Raw genomic sequence first — 11,869 nt, 5'->3', positions numbered from 1 at the left:
TCCTAATTTAAACCATTCCTAGAATGAATAAATATTCAAAAAGAGTACTACACAAACTTTGCCTGCCTCAGGCTAACAAGTATTTATGACCCTATCATATGCATTCTTTTTTGGAATTTTTCTTTCATCTGAGAAGTGATTCTTTCACCTGGACATCTTTTAGAAATCAAATTTAGGTACAAAGCAGTGACAGCTTAGATCTTGCCCTATATATAATAAATCAATTCATACAACTTTTTTCCATTAAGAACAGCTCACTAATAGCCAAGTGGCCATGCTTTATATTAACCTGATATACAAGAATCCAGTCAGGTTGTAAATCTTTGTATTATAGTCTCACCATCCAATTATATGTTTTGTAAGAGTCCCTTAAAGGGTGTACACTTTGTAATTAACATTGTAGCAACATCAGGATTGAAATTACATATAGTGTCTCAAAATACTCTGTAAGCCCTAGGTGGTTTGGCTCGGTGGATAGAGCGGCGGACTGCGGACTGAAGGGTCCCAGGTTCAATTCCAGGTCAGGGCACATGCCTGGGTTGTAAGCTCAGCCCCTGGTGTGGGGCGTGCAGGAGGCAGCCGATCAGTGATTCTCTCTCATCATTGATGTTTCTATCTCTCTCTCCCTCTCTGAATCAATAAAAATCTATTTAAAAAAAATACTCTGTAAGCTCCTAGGAGTTGTTTAGTAGAATGTGGAATTGGATTAATAACAGCAATGGGAGAGTTGGGCCAGAAGAGAAGAAATGAAACAATATGGAAACATTGTGGCACCAGACTTGTCAATGGGCAGAGGCCAAGGGTAAGGAATAACACGGAAAGGACACGAGAGCAAGTATGAACCAAAATTTTGTTCATTCTGAAATACAGTCATACCTAGGATATGGAAACTGGCAAATTGCCTGAGCCCCACTGTGTTGGGGGTTATGTGGACTTCAGGATTGAATTAGATCAACTCCATGAATCAAAATGGCAGTGAGGGGAGACAGAGGAGGAGGCATTGCTATTAATTAAACAGCAATGATTCAGAACATTGTGGCAAAGTGAGTATGTATGCATCTCAACCAAATTCACATGTGCAGGGGATGAATGTAAATTTATTTTCCTATAATACTTAGTTTCTATTATAAGCTTCCATGCCATTGGGTGGATCAATCAGGATGGAATAAGAAAACAGAAACTACTGTAGGTGTTTGAGGCAGGAGGGGATTTAATATGGGGAATTAGTTGCTTATATAACTTGTTGGAAAAGGCTTAGGGAAGCAAAGGCCAGGGAAAACCACCAATAATCTGAGGAAATAAGAAGTTGCACCCATGGAGGCATTTGGTGCAACTTCTTATTTAGTATGCTATTAACCTTTTGCACTCGGATGTCAAGTGTGACTCGACACCGTTAGCATTAGAATAAAGGAATCGAGAAAAAAGCAAGGAGCGCAAAGGGTTAAACAATGATTGGGTTACCAAAGAGATCAAAGAAGAAATAAAAAGCATCATGGCAACAAATGACAATGAAAACACAACAATCCAAAAATCAATGGGACACAGTGAAAGCAGTCTTGAGAGGGAAGTTCATAGCTCTACAAGCCTACTGCAAAAAACAAGAAACAATGGTAATAAATTATCTAACCCTACAACTCAAAGAGTTAGAAAGAGAGCAACAATAAAAGCCCAGCATAAGCAGAAGGAATGAAATAATAAAGATCAGAGTGGAGATAAATGACATAGAGACCAAAAAAACAATACAAAAGATCAACAAAACGAAGAGCTAGTTCTTTGAAAGGATAAACAAAATTTATGAACCTCTAGCCAGGCTCACCAAGAAGCAGAGAGGACCCAAATAAATAAAATCAGAAATGAAAGAGTTGAAGTAACAACCGATACCACAGAAATACAAACGATTATGAAAAAATACTATGAACAACTCTATTCCAACAAAATGGACAACCTAGGTGAAATGGACATATTCTTAGAAAAATACAAGCTCCCAAAACTCAATCAAGAAGAATAAAAAAACCTGAATAGGCCGATAACTACAGAAGAAATTGAAGCAGCGATCAAAAATCTTCCAGCAAAAAAAAGTCCTGGTCCGGACGGCTTTACAGGGGAGTTCTATCAAGCATTCAAAGAAGAACTAAAACCTATCCTCAAACTATTCCAAAAAATTCAAAAGAAAGGCACACTTCCAAGCTTTCTATGAAGCCAGCATTACCCTAATCCCAAAACCAGATAAAGACACCACACAAAAAGAGAACTACAGGCCAATATCCTTAATGAACATAGATGCTAAAATCCTCAACAAAATTCTAGCAAATTGGATTCAGCATTACATTAGAAAGATCATACACCATGACCAAGTGGTATTTATTCCAGGGGTGCAAGGATGGTACAATATCCGTAAATCAATAAATGTGATACATCACTTAAACAAACTGAGAGACAAAAATCACATAATCATATCAATTGAAGCAGAAAAAAGCATTTAACAAAATCCAACAGCCTTTCTTTTTTTAAAAATATTTTTTATTGATTTTTAATAGAGAGGAAGGGAGAAGGGATAGAGAGCTAGAAACATCGATGAGAGAGAAACATCGACCAGCTGCCTCCTGCACACACCCCCACCGGGGATGTGCCCGCAACCAATGTATATGCCCTTGACCGGAATCGAACCTGGGACCCTTCAGTCCGCAGACCGACGCTCTATCCACTGAGCCAAACCGGTTTCGGCCCAACAGCCTTTCTTGATAAAAACTCTCAGCAAAGTGGGAATAGAAGGATCATACCTCAACATAATAAAAACCTTATATGACAAACCTACAGCCAACATCATACTCAATGGGCAAAAAGTAAACTCATTTCCCCTAAGAATAGGAACAAGACAGGGATGCCCACTCTCACCACTCCTGTTCGATATAGTACTGGAAGTGCTAGCAATAACGATCAGACAAGATGAAGAAATAAAAGGCATCCAAATTGGAAAAGAAGAAGTAAAACTGTCCTTATTCGCAGATGACATGATACTGTACATAGAAAACCCTAAAGACTCCATCAAAAAACTACTAGACCTGCTGAAACTGGTTTGGCTCAGTGGATAGAGCGTCGGCCTGCGGACTGAAAGGTCCCAGGTTCGTTTCCGGTCAAGGGCATGCACCTTGGTTGCGGGCACATCCCCAGTAGGGGGTGTGCAAGAGGCAGCTGATCGATGTTTCTAACTCTCTATCCCTCTCCCTTCCTCTCTGTAAAAAATTCAATAAAATATATTTTAAAAAAGCAAACAAACAAAAAAAACTACTAGACCTAATAAATGAATTTGGCAATGTAGCAGGATACAAAATTAACACCCAGAAATCTATGGCCTTTTTATACCCCAATAATGAACTCACAGAAAGAGAAAAAAAAACAATCCCATTTACCATTGCACCAAAAAAATTAAGATACCTAGGAATAAACTTAACTAAGGACATAAAAGACCTGTACTCAGAAAACTACAGGACATTGAAAAAAAGAGACAGAGGCCCTAACTGGTTTGGCTCAGTGGATAGAGCGTCGGCCTGTGGACTGAAGGTTCCCAGGTTCGATTCCGGTCAAGGGCATGTACCTTGGTTGTGGGCACATCCCCAGTGGGGGGTGTGCAGGAGGCAGCTGATCAATGTTTCTCTCTCATCGATGTTTCTAACTCTCTCTCCCTCTCCCTTCCTCTCTGTAAAAAAATCAATAAAATATATATTAAAAAAAGAGAGAGAGAGACAGAGGAAGACATAAACAAATAGAAGAACATACCATGTTCATGGACTGGTAGAATCAACATCATTAAAATGTCCATACTACCCAAAGCAATCTACAGATTCAATGCAATCACCATTAAAATACCAACGGCATATTTCAAAGATCTAGAACAAATGCTCCAAAAATTCATCTGGAATTAAAAAAGACCCCGAATAGCTGCAGCAATCCTGAGAAAGAAGAACAAAGTTGGAGGGATCACAATACCAGATATCAAGCTATATTACCAAGCCATGGTTCTCAAAACTGCCTGGTTAGCATAAGAACAGACATATAGACCAATGGAACAGAACAGAGAACCCAGAAATCCACCCAAGCCATTATGCTCAATTAATATTTGACAAAGGAGGCAAGAGCATACAATGGAGTCAAGACAGTCTCTTCAATAAATGGTGCTGGGAAATTTGGTCAGATACATGCAAGAAAAAAAAAATGAAACTAGATCACCAACTTACACCATACACAAAAACAAACTCAAAATGGCTAAAGGACTTAAATGTAAGATGGGAAACCATAAAAATCCTACAAGACTCCATAGGCAGCAAAACAACAGACATATGTCGTAGCAATATCTTTACAGACACAGCTCCTAGGGCAATGGAGACTAAGGAGAAAATAAACAAATGGGACTACATAAAAATAAAAAGCTTCTGCACAGCAAAAGAAGCCATCAACAAAACAACAAGAAAGCCCACTGCATGGGAGAACATATTTGCCAATGATATTTCTGATAAGGGTTTAATCTCCAAAATTTACAGAGAACTCATACAACTTAACAAAAGGAAGATAAACATTCCAATCAAAAAATGGGCAAAGGATCTAAATAGACACTTTCTGAAAGAGGACATACAGAAGGCCCAGAGACATATGAAAACTAGACATGCTCAAAGTCACTAATCATCTGAGAGATGCAAATCAAAACAACGAGATACCATCTCACACCTGTCAGAATGGCTACCATCAACAAATCAACAAATGACAAGTGCTGGTGAGGATGTGGAGAAAAAGGAACCCTCGTGCACTGCTGGTGGAAATGCAGACTGGTGCAGCCACTGTGGAAGACAGTATGGAGTTTCCTCAAAAAGTTAAAAATGGAACTCCCATTTGACTCAGTAATTCCACTTCTAGGACTATATCCAAAGAAACCAGAAACACTAATCAGAAAGGATATATGCACCCCTATGTTCATAGCAGCACAATTTACAATAGCTAAGATTTGGAAACATCCTAAATGCCCATCAGCAGATGAGTGGATTAAAAAACTGTGGTACAGCTCTAACCGGTTTGGCTCAGTGGATAGAGTCTCCGCCTGTGGACTGAAAGGTTCCAGGTTCGATTCTGGTCAAGGGCATGTACCTTGCTTGTGGGCACATCCCCGGTAGGAGGTGTGCAGGAGGCAGCTGATTCATGTTTCTCTCTCATCGATGTTTCTGGTTCTCTATCCCTCTCCCTTCCTCTCTGTAAAAAATCAATAAAATATATTTAAAACAAAAAACAAACAAACAAAAAAACTGTGGTACATCTACACAATGGAATACTATGCCACTATAAAAAATAAGGAACTTTTACCATTTGCAACAGCATGGATGGGACTGGAGAGCATTATGCTAATTGAAATAAGCCAGTTGGAGAAATATAAATATCACATGATCTCACTCATACAGTATGTGGGATATAATGATCAACATAATTTGATGAACAAGAAAAGATCCAGAGACAAATGGTAGGGGGAGGGGAATGAGGTTAGAGAGCAACCAAAGGACTTGTATGCATGCATATTAGCATAACCAATGGACACAGACACTGGGGCGGTGGGGGCTTGCCTGGGATGGGAATGGCTGGGGGCAGGGGGGGGGTCAATTGGGGAAAAAGAAGACATATGTAAAACTTTAGACAATAAAAAAAAAAAAGAAATTGCAGAAAATTTAAAAACTATCTCAGCTGCCTGCATAGCCAAGGCAGAGGGAATTCAAGGGGACACCCAGAAGCCACTGCAATACTTCATCTTGCTGTCTGTTGAGTCCCATGTTCTCTCGATGTTGGAGAAACAATAATGGCTTCTGCTGCTTTTCTATCTTCCAAATCTCATTTGAATGCCTCTCATTGACTGAATCTAACTAAGGCTATTAACAGGGGAGTTTGCCAAGAGTAGTTGCTAGGCTTCCTGCTCCTGCAATATTGGGAAGAGCTTAGAAGAATAGGGAAGGTTTTGAATACCAACAGACAATATCTGGCACATGGTGAAAATTTAAACTCAGCTAACTCAGGGGTCCCCTACTCTTTCTCCAGGATTTGGGGTAGTGGGTAGAAGCAGCTTTTATGAGACCTAAAGTTTATACAATTGGGAGGGAAAGTTCATTACAAAAAGAATACAAAATAAATAAATTAGTTGCAACCTTGAATTTTTATTTAGAATGGGACATCACAACTAATTATTCATCTCAATAAGTTTACAAGTACACAAATATAACCAATTCCAGAAAAATCACTTGGTATCCTTATTAATTAACTATCCAAGGTGTTGTTACAGCTTCAATTCAATACTGGTAATGTCATGTAAATCTTTAGAATTGTCAAATCCAAAAAAACTTCTATCAAGTTTCTTTCATACAATAACTATTTTGGTTTTCGAGTTCAGAATTTGATGTTTACATTCTTAGCCCTACGGATATAGACTGCCCTGGATGCTCACTCTAACCAGATTTCCACCTGTTCAAAAATGACAGGCAAGAAGGTCTTAAAGAACAACTTGCTCCCAGTTTCACCAGCCTTAGGGAGGGTTCTTCTTGGAACTGAGCCCAACATTAATAACATAGTGAAAAGGGGAGACAACAGTATCATCTGCTTAATAATCATGGGGCACTAGCCTTTTTATGTAAGTAGTTTTTCTTGTGGGAAGCAAGAGCTAACTTGTTCTAGATATAAATCTATATAATAAGCCAGGTTCTAGTATAACATTTATCCATTTGCTGATTTCAAAATACTAATCTTGAAAGAAGAAAACATTCCTATGAGGACTTAATACTATCAGTCTGAATTTTCTTAGCCAATTCCTAACACACACACAGCTTTTTTTTTTTCAAAGAGGGAGGGAGAGGGATAGAAACATCAATGATGAAAGAGAATCATTGATCAGCTGCCTCCTGCACACCGCCTACTGAGGATGGAGCCCACCATCTGGGCATGTGCCCTGACTAGGAATTGAACTGTGATCTCCTGGTTCATAGGTCAATGCTCAAGCATTGAGCCACTCCGACTGGGCAACACACAACTTTTTAGATAAATTTTCCAGCATGATTTGCTGCAATTAGAGGGGAAGTGTAGCTGCTACAATCTAGCAGTGAGATTCCTGGGCTTAAGAGAGGTTTGCTGATTGGTTCCTTGGCCTACAGCAAGAAATTAAATCGGGCTAGATCACTTTAGATAGTAAATGAACTTTTCTTGAACTCTCATCTTTCACTTTCTTATACACAACACCTTTCTTTGAACTCTCATCTCAGTTTCTTATACATGACAGCTAATTTCCATTTTCCTCTCTTCCCAGGATGAAAAATTTCATTAGACAATGTGATATACAGTAAGCAATTATAATGAAAATCAACATAACTATAGCAGACACTACTAGTTGCTTACCCCAAATATGTTCTCTCCTTCTTCCTTACTAACAGAACTCCTATATTATTGGGAGCATTTTTGTATTGAGCTAAAAGATCAGCTTTTCTTAAAAACCATATGGCCTCATGACTAAATTCTGGACAAATAGATTAAAGCAGAAATGTCCTGAGGAACTTGGGGACAGACTCCTTAGAAGTGAACTTAATCAGCCTGCAGGTCTTAAAGTCCTTTTGCCTTTCCTTCTTTTTCCTGTCTGGAATGTGCAGGTGACAGATATTTCCAATAGCCATCTAGGTCCATTACTAGCTATGCCCTAGAATGGTTGACCTATAAAGTAGAAGGAAACTGGATATATGATAACTATGGAGCTGCCAAATCAGCCCTAAGTATCTCTTTCTAAACTTCTTTCATGTCAAAGAGAAATAAAATGCCTTACTTAAGCCATTATTTAGAATTTTCATTTATGTGCAGCTGGATCTAATCATAACTGATAAAATAAACAGGACTGGTAACACATTTTATTGTATCCTAAATGGACAACTTAGGAGTTAAATATCTTTCTTCTTCTCTAACACATTATTAAATGAATGCTAGCCAACTTACTTTAATTTATATATAATATCCTTTACCTTGAGGGTGTAGTGACAGTGAAAAGCATGAGGAAAGCTCTAGTAAAGTTTGTTTCTTGATCAGGTGTGTTGCTTGTGAGTTGGACTTGATATATGCATACATCTCTGTATAAATTTTATACATCAATACAAAGTTTTAAAATATCTCCACTGTAAATTTGTCTTAAAATATCTCCACTGTAAATTTGTCTTTCTTTGTGGAATTATTAACCAGTTTAGTTAGGATTTGATATTTTAAATGGTTAAGTCCTCAGAGAAGTGTGAAGATAAAATGAAATAATAAATGTAAATTATTCACTTTTAACCTACTGAGTCATGCATCCTATGAAAATTTTTGGAGAACCTACTATGTACACAGCAGAATCAGCTATCACTATTGGCCCTAGTGTAATCGTTTGCCTATTTGTGTTCCTCCCATAGACAGGGACTAAATCTGTTTTGTTCATGTTGTAAACACAGTTGTTTAACATGGTGCCAGTCAAATAGTGGCTCTTAATGGAATACTGAGTGAATATATTAGGGGTTAAATAACCTCTTGTGGATCACTAGGCGAATGCATTTCAGTTTCAAACAACTGACTTACAAGTGATCTTTTGGAATTCATTTGTAAATTAAGGGCAATTGAAGGCTCTTCAGCATCAATATTAAATCAATAATCACAAATAAAATTTCAGGCACTTCTCCTAACGCCCCAGAAGTTATGTAGTCCAAAACATAAAAGGGTGAAAATCATAATGCAATTATCACAAGAATCCATCAAAAGCCTTTAACTACACTAGTTAAAAAGAGTGGAACAGATTGACTTCTTGATATCATAATGAAAATGCAAACAACTATGACTAACCACATACCATATCAAAATAGAACATTTCATTGCATGGCAAGAAAGGAAAGATGTCTGTGTTTTAAGCAATCAAAGAACAAATTGAAAATGCAAGCAACTGGAAAATGACAGTCCATAGAAAGTCCCTGTTAAAATACAGAAAATTTTCTATGTAATTTAGAATATACATGGTGGCTTTAAAAAATTGTCTAGATTTCAAAAGGAGAGAAACATCAGTTTGACATCTGGAGGAGACCTATTTTGTGGGTGCATACCCACTCCACAATCTTTTCTGTGAAAGCTGCCTCCTTGACAAAAGAGCAAGCCTACACAGCTATTTTTGCCAAGTAACCCTCCAGCCACAGCTTATTGGACAACTGGAGAACCCTTGACCTAAGATGAACTAGTCAGAATCTTTCTCCTGAAAACCTGAGTTAGTAGGCACTGAGTCTGTAGGTAGTGATGAGTTCCAGAACTAGAAGGTGAATTAGAGTCAGCACCAAGGCTATCTAAAGTTTCACAAAAGCCAAAATTATGAGAAGCAGACGCTGTAAGCAAAGAAGACGGGGGGAAAAAAGATGGAATATTTATGCAAAAAAGTGCAGAAGCAAGATAGCATGGATAGAATGCAGAATAGGAGAATGAGCTCTGTTCCTGGATTTTCAGTTCCCATGAAATCCGACTATTTCTTGCTTTCTTTTCCCCCCTTGCTCAATGATCTCTGAATTTTTTTTTTTAATTGATTTCAGAGAGGAAGGGAGAGGGGCAGAGAGAGATAGAAGCATCAATGATGAGAGAGAATTATTGATTGGCTGCCTCCTGAATGTCCCCACTGAGGATCAAGCCTGCAACCCAAGCATGTGCCCTTAACCAGAATCGAACCCGGGGCCCTTTGGTCCCCAGGCCAACGCTCTATCCACTGAGCCAAACCAGCCAGGGTAATCTCTGAATTTTTTATTGGCCTCTGCCCCTGGTTTTGCTGCCTTAACATCTCAGAACTTTGATGTCATTGACTTCAGACACCACTTTGCTGTCCACAATCCTCCAGGTGGCAGTATTTTGGATGGATTGCATGGAGTTGCTGTTGTCCAGGGTGTAACCAAGATCAAAGTCCTCCCCTTCTTCCAGCAGGGCCTCATACTATTGTTGGGTACTGCCCCTCTACCCAGGTCTGGGCCAGCTCTGACTCTAGGAGCTGCAGGATCCCATGGAGCTGTTCCCTCTTCATGGCCCAGCACGTCTCCACCTCACACAGGCTGCTCTCCAAACTGGCCTTTAGATTTCTCATCAAGTCAAGGTCAATCCCTTAGGATTGAACCCTACGTCTCAGTTCCGAGTGTCATCGCAGCAGCTCCTATCTTAATGGTCTGTGAGGTGACCACTATGGTGCTCTCTTCAGTTTGCTGGGACCAGTACTTGTCCAGCTCCTTTCAGTTCTTCTGAGCCAGCTCATCATACGGGCCTGGATACCCTGAGGTGCTGAGAGTAGCAATCTGGCTTTGTAGACCATTTACTTCCTCCTCCTGGTTCTTCTTCATGAAGAGCAGCTGCTCCTTGAGAGCCTTGATCTCTGTCTCCAGCTGCAGTTGAGTGATATTGGTGTCATCAACAACTTTTCAGAGCCTATTGTCACTCTCCATAAACTGGCTCATGGCCAGCTCCCTCTCATACTTGTCTCTGAAGTCATCAGCAGCAAGACAGGCATTGTCAATCTGCAGAACGATGTGGGCATTGTCCACGGAACTGACAAGAACCTGAGTCCTCAGGTCCTCTGTGATCTTGAAGTAATGCCCCTAGTGTCTGACCTAGGGTGCCTTCTTCTCCACGTGTTCCCAGATATTGCTCTCCAATCTCCAATTGTCAGCCTCCAGGCTCCTCACCCTCGCCAGGCAAGAGGCCAGGCAGTCACTCAGGCACTGCATAGTTTCCTTCTTGCTCTGGATGCCTGTTATGCCCACCAGATCCCTGTCCATTCCTGTGGCCAGGCCCGCGGACTCCCACTCACTCTGCACGCTGGTGGAGTGGGACATGGAGATCCGGGAGCCCAAACCCCCAACACTTGTATTGGCTGCTGGCTGCTCTGCTGGCAGGCTAGTCCGGTTGCTGCAAGACTGCAGGAGCCCAGGCTCTGGTAGTTGATGAAAAAGCTGGTGTGGGTGCTGAAGCTCATATTGTTCAGGGAGGAAGGCGAGAGGCCAAGAGTCAGGTTTCAGCTGCCCTTGTTTTGTTTTGTTTTTAATAATTAATCTACTAACACCCTTGTCCCTGTCCAGTGTCCCCAATCCTACTTTTTACTTGAACAAATATTTCTTCAGCACCTATCATTTGTCAGACACTTTTCTTTGCACCAAGAATATAGTAGTAAATAAAACAAAATCATGAAGTTATTGGTGTTAACTGATGTAATTATAATGAACATATGAACAGATCATTATAACACGGGGTGGTAAATGCAATACCTTCCGTGACTTAGGGTGAACATCACCCAACATTTTATTTGAAATAGTTTGAGTGCAGTTTTGTATCTTGCAACCAAAAGAACCCCTGTTTGAACATCTGATTTAAATATAATTATACTACAGGCCCAGTGCATGAAAACTCATGCACTGGAGGGGTGGTCCCTCAGCCCAGCCTTCCCCCTCTCACAGTCTGGGAGCCCTCAGGGGCGGAGGTGACCCGGCAATCAGGGGAAGGCGATGCCCCATCACACCTCTGCTGCTGCCACTGCCGGCAGTGCAAGCCTCGGCTGGCCCTGGTTACCTGAGCCTCGGGTGGCCCTGGGTGGCTTGGCAGCCACCTTCTGAGGCTTGCCTGCACCTCGGGCCAGCCCTGGGTGGCTGGGGGGCTGAGGGGACTGGGGGACTCCGGAGGCGGGCGCACGGAGTGGCCAGACCCGCCTGAGGGCAGGCCCAGCTATGCCACGTGCCTGCCGCCCTGGTGGGGCTGAAGGGACTAGGCGCCACCATCTTGTGGCTGTGGGTGCCGCCATCTTTGAGGGCGTGGCATTCAATTAGCATATTCC

At 40.8% G+C, this 11,869-nt stretch overlaps 1 pseudogene across 1 annotated transcript; it reads right to left on the bottom strand.

Annotated features, from left to right (window-relative positions):
• Nucleotides 1–9,831: 9,831 nt before the first annotated feature.
• Nucleotides 9,832–11,017, bottom strand: LOC307115446 (keratin, type I cytoskeletal 18-like; annotated as a pseudogene). Its single transcript has one exon. The product of its transcript is annotated as a keratin, type I cytoskeletal 18-like (transcript).
• Nucleotides 11,018–11,869: the final 852 nt, after the last annotated feature.

The sequence above is a fragment of the Cnephaeus nilssonii genome, assembly GCF_951640355.1.
Source record: "Cnephaeus nilssonii genome assembly, chromosome: 19".
NCBI lineage: Eukaryota > Metazoa > Chordata > Mammalia > Chiroptera > Vespertilionidae > Cnephaeus > Cnephaeus nilssonii.
Note: the sequence above shows the minus strand (reverse complement) of the source record. Positions and strands in the feature narration are given on the sequence as shown.